General features: G+C 45.2%; 1 protein-coding gene and 1 long non-coding RNA gene across 4 annotated transcripts in view; one reads left to right on the forward strand and one right to left on the reverse strand.

Moving 5' to 3' along the window:
* Positions 1-15,713, reverse strand: part of RORA (RAR related orphan receptor A) — a 384,947-nt gene that overhangs the window by 190,258 nt on the left and 178,976 nt on the right. The window lies entirely within an intron of this gene.
* Positions 8,139-14,804, forward strand: LOC307203049. The gene is made up of 3 exons (XR_013833106.1): positions 8,139-8,321; positions 12,346-12,438; positions 14,423-14,804. It is a non-coding gene; the product is annotated as an uncharacterized lncRNA (long non-coding RNA).

The raw sequence follows: 15,713 nt of genomic DNA on the forward strand, positions 1-15,713 counted from the left end.
TAAAAAAAAAAAAATGCCTGCTCCAAAGGTCTTATCTTACTACACTAGGGATTATATAGCTATATCTGAAATTTCATGCATATCAGTTAATATATTGACCCTCCTCCACAAAAATAACTGTTTACTTGGCCGTTTTCATATGTTGTGAAGGCTGAAATTTCAATTCAGTGGAGCCAAAACACAACCCATCCTGTAGATTTAAGTATCTGTCCACAGTCGCCTCCTTGTTATCAGAGGCCCATAATCCACATTCCTTTGTAAGAAAATATGAAATAATGTAACTATTTTTGCAGGCAAAAAGAAATTATCAATGTGGGTGGGTGACAAGAAATATTCCGCACTGGGTACCACCTGACCTTCCTATGCCCCTGGTTCCACCTTGCCCAAAGAGCAAGACAAGGGTGATAAGAAGCCTGCGCTTGTGCCCCGTGATATGCCACCCAAGGAGGAGAGGCAGTGGGTGAGCAACCACCTCCACTGCCCGTCTGCGACCCCTTCCTCTGCCTCCATCCCCAGCAGAACCATCTCCCAGAGGCTGGGTGGGTGTGGGAAACAAGGACCCCATCACCGTCTCCAAATAAGCTGCCACAGGTGGTGGAGGCAAGCGAGAGAGGCGGGTGTGGACTCAGGGACCAGAAGCCATGATGAAGACGGCAAGGGCAGAGGGGCAATAATCCGAACAGCCAGGCAGCCCTCTGGGACAGCAGTGGTGGCAGTCGGAGCTCTGGCGTGGAACATGGCACGGATGGGGACTTCAAATATTGGTTGCACCCCCTTTTTTCGCATCACAAATTTGGCATAAAACCTGCAATGATTATGCTGCGAATTATGGTATGGAGTCAGAGAATGATGAAGCCATTTTTAGTGTTTCTTAGTTCAGGGTTTCAATTTTATTCTCAACCTGATACATGTCAAAGGCAACTATCCCTAAAAGCTCATAGCTTTAAATACAAAGGAAGTGTCTAGATGTAGTGGGGTGGTGAAGAACCCCATCCTGGTAGACTGTGTGATTTAATTTTCTCATTTTTCCCCAGTATTAAGTTCTGATCTACACATTTGCACATCAATTTGAATTACTGCTGCTGCTGGTGGTGCTACTACTATTTAAAAATGCTCACGAAAATCCACCAGCATTTTAGGGCACATTTTTCTGAATGCACACATTTTTGCATGCAATTTTCCCCAATCTAATGCTTTTTTAAAAAAATGTCACTTTCACTAATCTATGCATTTTTATACATGATCACCTCAGATATTCTCACCAGTGTACATGTTGCTTGGCTGGAGAACTGTACTGCAAAATTCAGAGAAGGGTGAACTTGGAAGTTCAGCCGTCCTTCAGCTTCCAAATCATTATGAGGACTGTGAATTAGGTAAGCTTGCAATAAACATCAAACCAAACAAATTCTGTTTCCCCAATCTCTAACCCAGGGGTCAGCAACCTTTTTCAGCCTGGACCAGTCCACTGTCCCTCAGACCATGTGGTGGGCCAGACTATATTTTGAAAAAAAAATGAACAAATTCCTATGCCCCACAAATAACCCAGAGATGCATTTTAAATAAAAGGACACATTCTACTCATGTAAAAACATGCTGATTCCTGGACCATCCACGGGCCAGATTTAGAAGGCGATTGGGCCGGATCCGGCCCCTGGGCCTTAGGTTGCCTACCCCTGCCCTAATCATTCCCCATGCCTCCATGCTCGCCCAGAGACCAACATTTATGGTTGCCTTTTCCTGGTTTTGAAGATATCATTCGCTAGCTTGGAATGTCGGGCTCAGATTATAAACACCTGGCTGCCTCTATGAACACCTTGGAGGGTGTGCTAGAGGCGTGGAAGAAACTTTGCTTTTTAAAAGAAGCTCCTCAAAATTAAATGTTCTGCTGCTTTCAGGCCTCTTGATTGCCCAACTAGGCTCAAACGCTGAACTTTAGAACTGGCAATGCTTACTGGCAAGACGGCACCACCAACCATGTGTTAATGCTGATGGATGCACTTCCTTGGTGCGCCAGGAGCCTTTCGCTCGCCTCAAACCTTCCCCCATGCACCCAAGGCGTAGGATCATCAGCACTCTCTGGCTTCTTCTGTCATGTCCAATTGCTTAACCAGCACCGCTTCGTAGTCGGGATGCTTTGCTGTGAGACTGCTTCAGCTGATTTAGCACGATGCTCTGCTGTCCACCGACAACTCCCTCCCCACCCGGATCCTGAGGCTTGGCCAGCCCTCAGAGACCAGGGCCCCTCCAATGTTTTAATAACATTTTGCTCTGCTGGTCTAATTAACTCCGTCACTGTATCTGCAGTCAGATAAAATGCTCATTTCACACCACATTAATTTTTATCAGCTGAACATTAAGCAGCACAAAGCTATCTATGCTTGGTTTAATTTACATACTGACGGAAGCTACAAAGCATTACGGCAACTGACTGCAAAGCAAATCAGTCGAAATGGCACCAAATATGGCAAAGGAAGGAAGGAAGGAAGGATAAAAGAAAGGAAGAAAAACAAGGAGTAAGGAATCAACAGATGTTGACGGCTGCAGCACAGCCTATGTCAGACGTTGGGAAACCTACAGCACCTGTTTAGCTAGAGATGGCAGAGAAAGAATAAATACAGGAGTGAGTCCTCTATCATACCAGCTCCAGCTTACTTAAAACTTCTGTGTCTCCCCAATCTTAAGGCTTGATCTTTCAACTCGAGATTTCTGACAATTTAGGAAGATTTTCATAGGAAGGAATCCCAAAGGTCATCTATTCCAACCCCCTGCAATGCAGAAATCACTGCTAAAGAATCCCTGACAAGTGGCCACCCAAGCTCTGTTTTAAAATCACCAATGACAGTCGGTGCACCACCTTCTGAGGTAGTCTGTTCCACTGTTGAACACTGTTGAACTTTATTACCATCAGGAAGTTTAGTTGGAATCTCCTTTCTCATCATTTGTATCCACTGGTTCAAGTTCTCCCCTCCACAGCAGCAGAAAATAAGCTTGCTCCATCCTCCAGGTCCAGCCCTTCATTTTGGATTCAAGTTCTTTGCTTCAGAGGGTTGTGGTTAGATGATCACTGACGCAGGGAGGAGCCTGGTGGTGCTGGACTGTCAGCAGAACCTGATGGAAATCTCCCTGGGCACTAGGGCAGGCTCTGCCAACCTATTTCCCTCCATATGTTTTTGGACAGCCATGGGGCTGATAGGAATTGTAGTCTGAAATATCTAGAGGGCACCAGGTACACCATTTCCCTCTTGTCTATTGCACTTTTCCACCATCATGGAACTCCAGGCAGCATATATTCCTGGGCTGTTCTCTTTCCAGGCACTGGGCAGACCCTTTTTGGTTCAGCAAGGGGGCTGCAGCCGGTGTGCTCAGACTATACATTGGTTATGCTCTAGAGCAGTGGCTCCCCATCTTTCCTTCAGGCTCCTGACACTTTGGTTCCAAACTTATATAGTGCCCCTACCCTATAAAAAGCGTTATTCAGAATAGCAGTCTGCACAATCCACTAAGGAAGGTAACAACATAATGAAATTTAGAACAGTAATAATTAAATGCAACAAACAATTAATTTGTTCGAAATCCAGTTAAAAAACTATTTAATTTAATTAAGTCAACAGAATGGATGAACTTGATCCAGTGATACCAGTTTTTCAAAGTCTGATGGTCATTTACACCTTCAGTGCCCACTGCCTGCCTTGCCTCTTAGCACCCTCCTAGGTAATCCCACCCCCTCCGGGGTTTGGGACCACCGACTATGGGAACCACTGCTCCAAAGCAGCAGTCATCAACCTGGTGCCCTCAATATATATTGGATTGCAACTCCCAGACTGGCTGGGACCTCCAAGCCACAGTTCTAGCGAAATATGTCTGCCTTAAGTCTCCTTGGTTTCAGCAGTACTGAAGACTGGGAAAATACAATGTCCCAATTTTAAAAAGCACTGCCTGATGTTCTGACCCCACCACTTCTGCCATGACAACCAAGTCACAGCTGTGTATTTATTGCGCAACTAAACTTGGATTAGTTTGGAAGAACCTGGCCTTTGCCTGTATTGCTAAACACTCTCCTCCTCCTTTTCGAGGATTTGCTTTTGCTTCCAGTTCCCTGGCCACTGCTGAACATTCAGCTCTTCCTCTCCGGCATGAGTGTTTTGCTCCGCAAAGTGCAAGAGGTCACCAGCACTGCAACTCCCTTGTAAGCAAGAAAGCACAAGGAAAGCCTTCAGGGGAGGTTGGAGGAAAGAGCACAGCTGCATTGTTAATATGCAGCGCATAATGACATCCAAAGTGGATCCTGGAATGTTTTAGATTTTCTTCCCTCCAAGAGGGCTGAGAAAGAGATGGACTTCCACCGCAGCCAAAAATGCCTTTTGCTCACTGCCTCTTCCTTCCCACTAAAATAGCTCCTGGTGCTCTCATAGTTAACATGATCGGTGACATTTGGAAATCACACAACCAGCCCCCTTTGCCCACCCCATTGGTTCTCGCACTCCCTCGCTCACTCGCTCTAAATTCACTTAAATCAAGACCCTCACAGGGCATCTTGGTCAAATCCTCCCCAGGCCCTGCAGGATGCTATCACTTCCCCCAGAGATTAAGGAGGACAATGATTGGGCTTTTGTTTGCTTCTGAAGAGCCGGACAGGCCTGCTCTTCCATGCCTTCCTTTCTGTGCACCTTGAAATGCAGGTGGGGATGGTGTGTGTGTGTGTGTGTGTGTGTGTGTGTGTTAGGAGAGGAGGAAGAGAGGTGAGACACTTCCAGCTTTCAATGCATCCTCCGAACAGTGCAGAGAGTTCATTATAGAGGCTGAGCAGTCACTGAGCGTAACTCTATTTGGAAACAAATCAATTTAAAATGTCATATTAATTATTTATGAATGCCGACATCAGCGAGGATTCAACTAAAAAATGCGGCTGTGCACTGCCCATCGGCGCCTCCCTAATGAATGTGGCAAGGCAATGGCCAGGTGCAATTATTGGCTCATTCCATGAGTCAAGTTCTTTCTCCTCTTTTTGCTCCTAGACATCACCAAGGGCTCCCAAACATCTTTTGGCAACCTACATTTACCCTTATTTAGTATGTTCAGGCGTGGGGAACCTTTACTCCCTGCTTATTGCTGTCAAGTCCCAGAGCTGTCCCTACCAAGCGTTCAAAACTCCCATTGTTCTAGGCACATTTTGCGACAGGGAATTTCATTAGTGTGAGCAGCTTCTAAGCTCTGGGAGCAGTACTGCGCCTAAGATTTCAGATTAAAACTGCCAAGTGGAAGGAAAGGAGGAACTTTTTCTGCCTCCCCACTTCCAGCTTCTCTCTGAAGACTGGAAAAAAGACCATCTTAAGAATATTAAGGGGGTGGTCAGGGGAAGGACTAGACCATGCAAAAAATGAACATAATATTTTAGCTGCAGTTCATTCATTTTCAGCTTTGTATTCCTGTTATAAAAAAGTGCACCTAGACATTCTGTTGTCGCACCCATAACCTAGGTTTAAGTGCCACTTAGCTCCTAGCTTTCATATCTCAGTTTCTAACACTGGTCTCTACCATAACACTAGAATTCATGAACATCAAAGGAAGTTGAATGTTGGAAGATTCAGGACAGACAAAAGAAAGGACTTCTTCACGCAGCACATTGTTAAACTATGGAACTTGTTTCCACAGGAGGTAGCGATGGCCACCAACATGGATGGCTTTAAAAGAGTATTGGACAAATTCCTGGAAAGGCTGTTGATGGCTACTAGCCTTGACGACTATGCTCTGGCTCCACAGTCAGAGGCAGAGGCTTCTGGCTGCCTGACACTGGAGACCACAGGAGGGGAGAGAGACTCTTGAGCACATGTCCAGCTTGCTGGTTTTCCACAAGCATCTGGTTGGCCATTGTGAGAGCAGGCTGCTGGACTAGATGGGCAACTGGCCTGATCCAGCGGACTCTTCTAATGTTTTTATGTTCTTTAGGCAGAGTAAGGCAGGTGCCATGGGGCAGGGCAGTCCCCCACCATTCTCCTTGGGTCCCCTAAGCTACCACACTGCCCTCAGCTATGGTGGAAGATACTCTCCCATCATTATGGTTACAGTCTGGTTGGAGCCTGCCTTTTCCCTCGCCACCCTTAAATATTGCTCTTGCTTGTGTTCCAGGGTGAAACCCACCAACTTTGAGCTCAGTAAATTCCTCTGCTAGAGATTCACAGGCAATTTCCCCTCTGCCGCATTCCCAGCCTTTTTCTGAGCGCTGGGTTTTTCCGCCAGTCGTGTCGCTTGACTTCTGACTTTTGATGACCAAGATGGAGAGTTGACTGCCAGGCGGCCGTCGGGAAGAAAACATCACATGGTTGCAAGAGAGCAACGATCAGGCTTGACAGGTGGGATGCTGCTCCTGTTCTTCTTCTAGATGCCTTTTTGACAGCAGCAAAATGGTTTCCCTGCTCTCCATCTCCAGCAATATGACAGGCTAAGCTCCTCTCCCCCCACCCTCTCTGCTTTGCTTTACCACAGGCTTCAAATCTTAAACTGGCTGAAGCTTCGAGGAAGGGGGTAGTATATGTCCTTGCAGGCATTTGCAGGGCTGGCAGGTAAAAGTTAGGTCAATACTGGCAACAACGTAGAGTCCTTCAAAGCCCGTTGGCAGCAGGCTGGCTATGTGGGTACAGAACAGGCTGCATGGCTCACACAGCTTTGTCCTCCAATAGAAGGGTTGCCTCATTCTGCCAAATGATAAGGCCTGACTTGGGCTTTTGCAATCAGTAACTATTAGCTAGCCCCATATTCACATATATTTGGGGTGCCCTTTTTTCCCTCAAAATTTCAATTATTTTGCTAATTTTGATCCTGGTTTCTGAAAACCTAGATAGCTCATAATAACAGGTCACTGAAAGCAGAACTGAAACTGATGTGCCTCTCAAAATTCTCCTCTGCAAGGATTATTATTATTCCCCAAAATTCTCTGATGAGGCAAATATTTGTTGGATATGTGATATTTAGCATTCACATTGACATCTGATGTGCTTGCAGACGTGGCTGGAATTTGACCTTATATGACGGCTGACATGCAATACATGATTAAATTGATTTTATATTATTCCATCCATTCATTTAAGCAGTCAGGAAACCAACCAATTTCTATTTTGGATTTCCTAACCTCAGCACTGGCATCAAATGTTTGACTTCAAAATCTGAATTGCAAAATGTGTCTAATTTTGAATTTACTTGAAACTGTACTGTTGGCCTAAGAGAAGCCGTGCCTCAAAACAAGAATTCACTTTGTGAAAGAGTATCGGGGGCGGGGGTTGTTCAAGCAGACTTCAACATCATTAATTCATATGTCAAATCTTAATATAACAAATGCAAAATATTTGTTTATTATACTTTTATTTCACCATTGTTCAAGGAGCTTAAGGAAGGATATGAGGCTCCCCTCACAACAACCCTGTGTGGCAGATTAGAATAAGATGGTGAGACATCCCCCCCCCCCCCCGTTACATATTACGGAGAAAAGTGACTTAATTTTACTCCCCTCACAAAAGGTCCTAGGACCTATTTGTCTGTAATTTGGGCAGCTTAATCCATTCTGAAGGGCTCTTGTGCCTATAAATTTCATCGACTTTGGCTGAAGGGTAGAAAGATTTGTGTCCATTTTTATATTTCCCATTATAGTGAATAGAGAGCATCAGAGCTTCATTTTATACACAGTAGCTGGGAACCTGGAGCACAGACTGAACGAGCGAGAGCACAGAATGACTCAGAAACAGGTCAGAATGCTCAAAAATGGACAAATCCAAGACAAATAATATTTAAATATTAAATATTAACAAATCTTAGCCAAACATTTCTGCTTTTACTTTCTTCAGCTGTATACACACATATACGGATGTACACAAATCCTGTATCTACTCCCCATTCTAAAATTTAGGTTGCAATCCTATGTATATTTATTTGTGACTAAGCTCCACTGTAGACAGTGGGACTTACTTCTGAGTCACAATGCACGGGATTGTGGTAGATCCCTGGATGGTTCTCAACAATGATTTCTGACTTCCACTTGTTTAACAGCAGCAGCAACAGAAGGTCTCTCTCCCCGCCCCGCCCCACCCCACTCCTAAATCAGGGTTGCTCATGGGATGCATTTGGCCAGTGGCTCCTCCCCTTGAGCTGCCATTTTGTACCTGGATCCAATTGGTGGGCCTTGGGGCTCTAGCAAAAGAGAGAGAGAGAAAGGGAAGGAAGGAAGGAAGGAAGGAAGGAAGGAAGGAAGGAAGGAAGGAGAGAGAGAGAGAGAGAGCGAGAGAGAGAGAAGGAAGGAAGGAAGGAAGGAAGGAAGGAAGGAAGGTAGGTAGGTATTGGAAGTCGGAAGGTAAGGAGGTTCAATATTAAAGCATGATAACTCGTGTAACTCATGTGGGGAAAAACAAATTCAAAAAGGACATCTTGAAAAATGCATCCAAAAGCACAGCACAAACTATACCGTAACACAAGAGGAGCTGTCCTGGGGTACATGTGGGGGGAGGGAGGGGCAGCTTGGAGCATGTGGGACTCAAAAGTTCCCGTGGAACCACCAGCCAGCCTTCCTCTAGGGCAGAGAAGGAAGCCATCGTCCCCACCCCCACCCCAACAGCTCATTACAGATTCCTTTTGTATCACAACTTGTTTTAAAACCGTGAAATTAGTTCTGGCAGAGTGTGCAAAGAAACACCCCAGAGATGAGACTGAATGAGTTATGTAAGGTTTCCACACATCCCACATTTAATTGTTAACTCTTCATGAGCTTAAGTTGGAGAATAAATATGCAAATATTCGGGGGTGGGGCAGAACAGGCAGATCCACATGTTATAGTTGCTACAGGAAACACCAGGGTGCCGTCCATCTGAAGTGGCCCACCTGGCCCAGTATTGCCTACTCTGATTGGCCACAGCTCTCCAGGGTCTCAGGCAGAAAACCATATTTCCCAGCACCTTCTTCACTGGAGACACTTCCAGGGATTGAACCCAGGGTCTTCTGCAGGAAAAGCAGGTGCTCTGAGCTTGAACTCTGGGCCTTCCCAACTGGCTTAACATGTTACATAAGAACCGAAGGAGACCCCTGCTGGGTCAGGGCTTATCTAGTCCAGCATCCTGTTCTCACAGTGGCTGACCAGATGCCTGTGGGAAACCTCAAGCAGGACTCAGGCACAAGGGCACTCCCCTCCTAGGGCTTCCAGAAACTGGCATTCAGAAGCATTGCTGGCTCTGACCTTGGAGGCAGAGCATAGTCATTTATAACATTGCCCTCAGTGACTTTGTCCAATCCTTCTTTAGGATCTTTTTAAATATCTTAAGCTAATGGTGAATATGGCCGCCTGCGGGAGTGAGTTCCACAGTTCAGCTATGTGCTGCATGAAGAAGTCCTTTCTTTTATACGTCTTCAGTCTTCCAACATTCATCTGGGCTGGATGTCCACAAGTTATAGTGCAATATGAGATGGAGAAAACCCTTTCCCTATCCATTTTCTCCATGCTAGGCATAATTTCATAAAGTTTCATCAGGTTACCTCTTACTGGCCTTTTCTATAAAATCTCAAATGCTGCAACCTTTCCTCATAGGCGAGTAACTCCGTCCCCTAAAATCACTTGGTTGCCCTTTACGGAACCTTTTCCAACTCATCATTTTTGAGGTGAGGTGAGCAGAAAGGCTACGTCTTGTCTAAAAAGAATTGCACTGACCAGTGATCAAATTTAAATAACTAAGCAAATGATGAATCAACTAATACTCATTAACCAACTAAGATTTGTTGTATCAGGTGACAGCCAAAGTCATAGTTGTTTATTATCTGATCTTCATCGTCCACGGGGCCTTTCCCCCTGATCTTTGTCCCAGCTCAGTGGCAAAACATCTACCTTGCATCGGAAATGTTTAATTCCTGGCAGTTTGAGGTAAGGCTGGAATGTCCCCTGCCTAAAATCCCAGACAACTGCTCCCAGTCTGTGTAGGGAATACTGGGCTAGATGGACCAATGGTCTGACTCGTTGTGAGGCTGTTTTCTATGTTCTAGACTCTTGATAACAATCTGGAGTCAGAGACAATGTGCATCCTCATATGGTTCTTTCCCCTGTGGTTCTTTCCCTCTAGTTGATCAGTGGCAGGAATGGGGCAATCTATGCCCCACTGAAATGTTTCAGAATTCTAACTGCCATCAACCCCAATGAGGGATCATGGAAGCTGGAGTCCAATAGCTTTTTGGGGAAAACAGGTTCCCCATCACTGAGGTACTGGAAATCTGGAAAAGAAACAGCTGCCTTATACTGGGACAGCCTATTTGTGCACCACATGGTCCACTTTGCTCTGACCGGCAACAGTTCTCCAGGGTCTCAGACAAAGAGGGATGCCTTATCCTCACCTGCTGTTTGAATCTTCTGGCTGGATAAAACCTGAGACCGTCTCCATGCAAAGCAGATGTTCCCCACTTAGCTATGGTCCTGCTGTCTACTTTCTACTTATGCCAAATGCTGGAAATCCTCAAATCACTTTCCCAAATGTGACCCCTTCTGTCTCCCCATTTCCCCTTTTCAATCACAGCCATGATGCAGCATCTGGCATCAGCTAAAGCAATGCACAGATGCGACTGGTTCTGTGGAAGAGGCCTTTGCTGTTGGGTGCGCTGCCCGCTGCCCCCGCCCTAAGTTTGAAAGTGATTCACACACAGAGGGTTAGCCCAACCCAATGGGATAATCTGTTCCATGGGTGTGCCATGGGCCTGGGAATAATGATGCACCATCTTCCCAAATAATGTTAAATACTGTTACGAGAGTTGAATGCCTCCTCCTCTCTCTGCTGAGCGGTGGCAAGAGCCCACAGGGTTGCAGGCACTCACTCAGGGTCTGTGGTCCTTTGGAGAATTGAAACATGGCCTATTTACACCTTCAGTCTACAAAGAGGGAGTCCAGATCTGGCAGCATGGCCATTTGAAGAGGGCCTTGTATCCTGCAACAGTGCAACCCTGGAGTCCACGGCATCTCTTCCTGTCAGCCCTGCAGCCAGCCTGCCCAACATGGATCCCAGACCTTCTTCTTCCCAGCAACCCTTGCTCAAAACTCTCCTATGCCTCACACCCAGTTACCCTGGCAACCTCCCAAACCCCCAGTCTCTGTTTGCATCTCAGTGTAAGGGGGATGTTATCTTGCATTGCCAACGGCCCTTGATGGTTCTGTATTGTTTCTTAATGGCCCCAGCTTGGCCAGGAACGTTTTTGCATAGGTTACCCCAGGAATTTCTCAGCAGCTTGTATTTCTTCCTTTACATCCTCAATCATCAAAACCCTAGCATTTATTAATTTCTAGGTTTTTGCCATGCCCCCCCACCCCGCCCATCTATAACAATACTTAACTGAAACAAACTCTTTAGCCGGTCTGGAAAGAAAGTTTCTGTTGATGGGGGAAGGGAAAGGGCATTTAATTTCTAAAGCATACGCATAAGAGTTAAGCATTTGGTCTGGATCACAGAACCATGAGTACTGGCATCCTTCAAGATGCTGAGAGAAATCTTGGGGAGCATGTCTCAGATTGAATGCTCCTTCACTCGTTGACATAGCGTGGGGGCACCGTAGCCCCGGGCACGTTTTTGAGGGGTGCAACCAGGCATCCCCTTCATTAAGGGAATCTGTGCCTGGGCCCAGGCTTTGGGGTGGTAGTGGCAGAAGCAGCTCCTTCTCCTTAGGGCCACCCTTGGGCCGGCCAAGAGGTAGGGGGAGGGCGCAGATCCCAACTGGCCACAGCTCCTCTGCTGGGTCAGGCCTGACCCGGGGATGGAAGTGGCGGGGAGGAGAAGGTGCCCCTCTCCTTTGTTGGGATCTGGCACATGAGTGTGCCCCCCCACGCACCCTGCTCACCCCTGGTGCACACACTCAATGCCCCGGGTGGCAATAAGAGACGCTACAGCCCTGCCTGCATTGGCACCTTAGAAACAGAAGCAAAAGGCAGAGCCTTTGCAACTTTCAGGGGAACGTCTTTTAAAATTTTCTGTTTATACCAGGGATAGAGGAGAATTCTGTGCAGTCCACACCTTTAAAGCGAAATCATCAGGGTTACAGTTGCCAGACTTATACAGTGACAGAAATGCAGTCAACAATCAGATTGCACACCTATCCAAATTGTGTGGTGTTACTTTCCTTCAATGCATATTTTAAGGGGAAATGCCTGGGGAAAAGCAGACAAAACTGCTTGTTTTAGAAGAAAAACATGTACAAATTGCCTATTTTTAATCTGTGTGGGTTTATTGTTCCTTTTTTTTTAAAAAAAATAGTTTTTATTAAAGATTTTCTTGTGCTACAAAACAAACAAATAAACAGGGAAAAGTACATCTATTGTCTCCACTTTCAATTGTCTTCCAGGTACTGTCTTCCAAGTGCAAAGATACAAGATGTGAAAGATCTTATAAAGATCTTATAAATCCCACTGACCACTACCCCCTCCTTCTGATTCATGTAGGTACAAATAATACTGCCATTCAAAGCCTTCAACCTATAGCAAGGACTATGAGACCCTGGGCAGGAAGTTGAAGAGACTTTCTGTTGAAGGTTGTGGCCCAAGAAGATAAGAAAATACTGTGGGTATTAGATGAAGGCATTGAGAGGATGCTCATCAAATTTGCAGATGACACCAAACTGAGATGGGTAGCTAATGCCGTAGAAGACATAATTAGAACCTTAACAGATTGGAGAACTGGGTGCAAGCTAACAAAATGAAGTCAACAGTGTGATGCAGCAGCCAAAAAAGCTAATGCTATTCTAGGCTGCATCAACAGAAGTCGAGTGTCCAGATCAAGGGAAGGAATAGTATTGCCTTGGTCAGACCACACCTGGAATACTGTGTCCAGTTTTGGGCTTCACAATTTGGATGGCCACCTGTCATGGATGCTCCTGGGGGTCCCTTCCAATTCTATGATTCTATGAATTCATGAAGTCTTTTTCACAGTTTGTTTACATTTAGTGAAAGACACATTTGTCATAGACATATTGTGGTTGGGGAGAAGGAGGGAGATGGCTGTATTGTTCTTTTGTTCTGTTGCATAGTGTTAGTGTAGGGATTTGTGTCAGCATCACATGGGTAGGTCTTTTGTTTATATAGTTATTTATTTTTATTGGCATTGTGAGAGATTAGAACTAGATCTTGGTTGGTTGTGTTCAGCTGAATGGAAGTCTGGCTTGTTTGTTATGTTTTTATTGAGGGAGGGGAGATGTGCCCGGGAGAAGAGGATCTGAGAAGAGCAGGGGCCCCAATCACAGTGGTTTTAGGGTATAGGGAGGCATGAATCGAAGGGGGGCCGAGCCAGGTAAGGGCCACATGGTACAGACAGTGACTATGTCATGCGCCAGCTCCAGCTCCAACCTGGACGATTGCAGCTGTGCCATCAGCCAGCCCTCGGGTCTAAGGCTGCTTTTGCTGAATCCAAGGTCAGCTCTGAAGAAAACCTCCCTCATCCAAGTGCCTCCACATCTGTGGAATTATTTCCCCAGGGAGGCTTACCTGACACCTTCATTGCATATTCTTATGCTCCAGGCAAAAACTTTCCTCTTCTCCCAGGCTTTGGCTGGTTAAACAATCAATGGCCTGTGATCCTTAGATTGATTGATTGATTTTATTATCAGGGCTTTATTTCAACTGGGAGTTAGTTCTGGCACCTCTTAAGTGGGTGCCATTGCCATCATAAGAGAACAAGAGAGACATTCATGGTGAATTCCAGAACCTCTTTTTCTAGAAAAATAGCACTGATTGTTGTTGTTATTATTTAGAGGAAAGTGCGTATGAAAACATGTCCCATTTTAATATGTTTTTTCCCCCTGTCTTCCAGTTTTGATAGCAAGAGCAGAAAAGGGGACAAAAGAGTTATATTTGTGTATTGTATCTTGCAGATGTTGTCTTGGTTGATTACCATGATTAAGTTGTTGCAATTTTTGTGGGTGATTTTGTTTTATTGCATGCTGGTATTTTGTAATTGTCTTGTAATATTACATGCAAAACGGATTCTTGGATTTTGTCAAGTTGTTGTTGGCCATGTTAATTGTTAAAGGATGGCCGTGTGGTTTTTCTTGAATAGTCTTCATCTGTATGAGTTGCAAACCACTTGGAGTATTGTAATGTAAAAAGGCGGTATACTAGTGAAAAAGGAAATGAAATGAGTTTAATGCACACACAAACTGAATGGAAATAGGGTCATCTGTTCTATCTCTAGTTTATACAAGTCTTCTATTTATGCAAGCTTGGGAGAGCGGCACATTTATGACAAGAGCATGAATGATTAACTAGGAACACCTTATTTGCACCAAAGTACCCCCAAGGTAAAGCCATATTAAAACCTTTACTCAAAACAGTTACACCCAACACTAGCATATAAAACAAAATCCATCTCATTTACTGTGTGTTCAGTTTGGAAGCTGCCACATTTGAAATCCTTTATTTGTATTGCAGGGAGCAGAAAGGCATTACCATTTATGATGACCTTCCCACCTCCTGGACTACTGTTTTTAGAAGCCTACAGAGGGGACCCATGATTTGGATAAAACTGGACAGTGTCTGGTGTGGAGCATGTGAATTTCATTGACCTGTATCCCCATAATTCTAGCACTGAGGTTGTCTTCATATTTCTTCTAGAGTCCAGATGAGAGGGCCACAACTAAGTGGAGTTTGTCTGCCCAGTATTTATTTCAGTCTCTTTTCTAAAGCGTTTCATTGGATTTCTAAACTCTCAGCTGCACTAGATGGAAAAAGACCTCACCTAATCAGTGACAATTCTGTGAAAATTCTGATGATTCAAAAGGCATTTTCTGCTTAGGACTGACTGTTCTTTCTTTCTGCTGGCTGAGTTATAGGCAATAAAATATACCTTTGCAGAAGGAAACGCCCTGTAGTGTTACATAAGTCCTGAAAATGCATTGCAGTGTTTTGTTTTCACCCAACCAACCAAACAAAAAGACTGATCTTCAAGATCCGACTCTAGAGAATTCTGAAGTAAACTGGTAAGATCACTGCAGAGAAAGTTACAAGAAGCCATTGCAAAACTCTTCACAGTTTAAAGTATTTCTGAACCCAGCTGGAATGACGGGGCTTTGCGATAGCTGCAGTACAGGCTCCAAAATCTCCACCCCTCCTTAACGGAGCAACCTGGGAGACCATCCATGCCAAGATGTAAAAATGAAACACACACAAAGCACAACATTTGGGCTTGCGTCTGCTTTGCAGATGCTTCAAAGGCCTAATAGCATAAAGATGTTCACACAAGCTGACCTCAAACGCCCTTCCTTAAAGAAGTCAGCAGAAGAAGCATCTCTCTCCCCTCTCCCTCTCTCTAATCTCAGGTGTGTTGCTTAGCACTCCACAAGGGCTGACAAATCCCACAAATCTTTCCTTCTCTGTGCATGTAACAAACAGCCCTGGTGACATGAGATCAACTTGCTACAGCCAACCAGTGACTCTCATGCCTGACGGCTCGCAAGAAAGCTGCAACATAGGGCTGCTTCTCTTTGATGCTATAAACATAGCCCCCTCCCCCTTTTTTTGCTCAGGGGAGAAAAAGAAAAGCTTTGTCTCCACCTGAGGCATGACTATGGCCCTGATGCCTGGGAGTGGGGTAGATGTGGGATGCCACTAATAGGGGCAGATTAAGGTTATCTTGCGCAAGCCTCACCTCAGAAATGAAATTTTCAGCTCCTTTTCATTTCAGTGGGATCTGGATTGTGGATTGAAGAGGGGCTACCAGTTG

Source organism: Podarcis cretensis (assembly GCF_951804945.1).
Source record: "Podarcis cretensis genome assembly, chromosome: 14".
Lineage (NCBI taxonomy): Eukaryota > Metazoa > Chordata > Lepidosauria > Squamata > Lacertidae > Podarcis > Podarcis cretensis.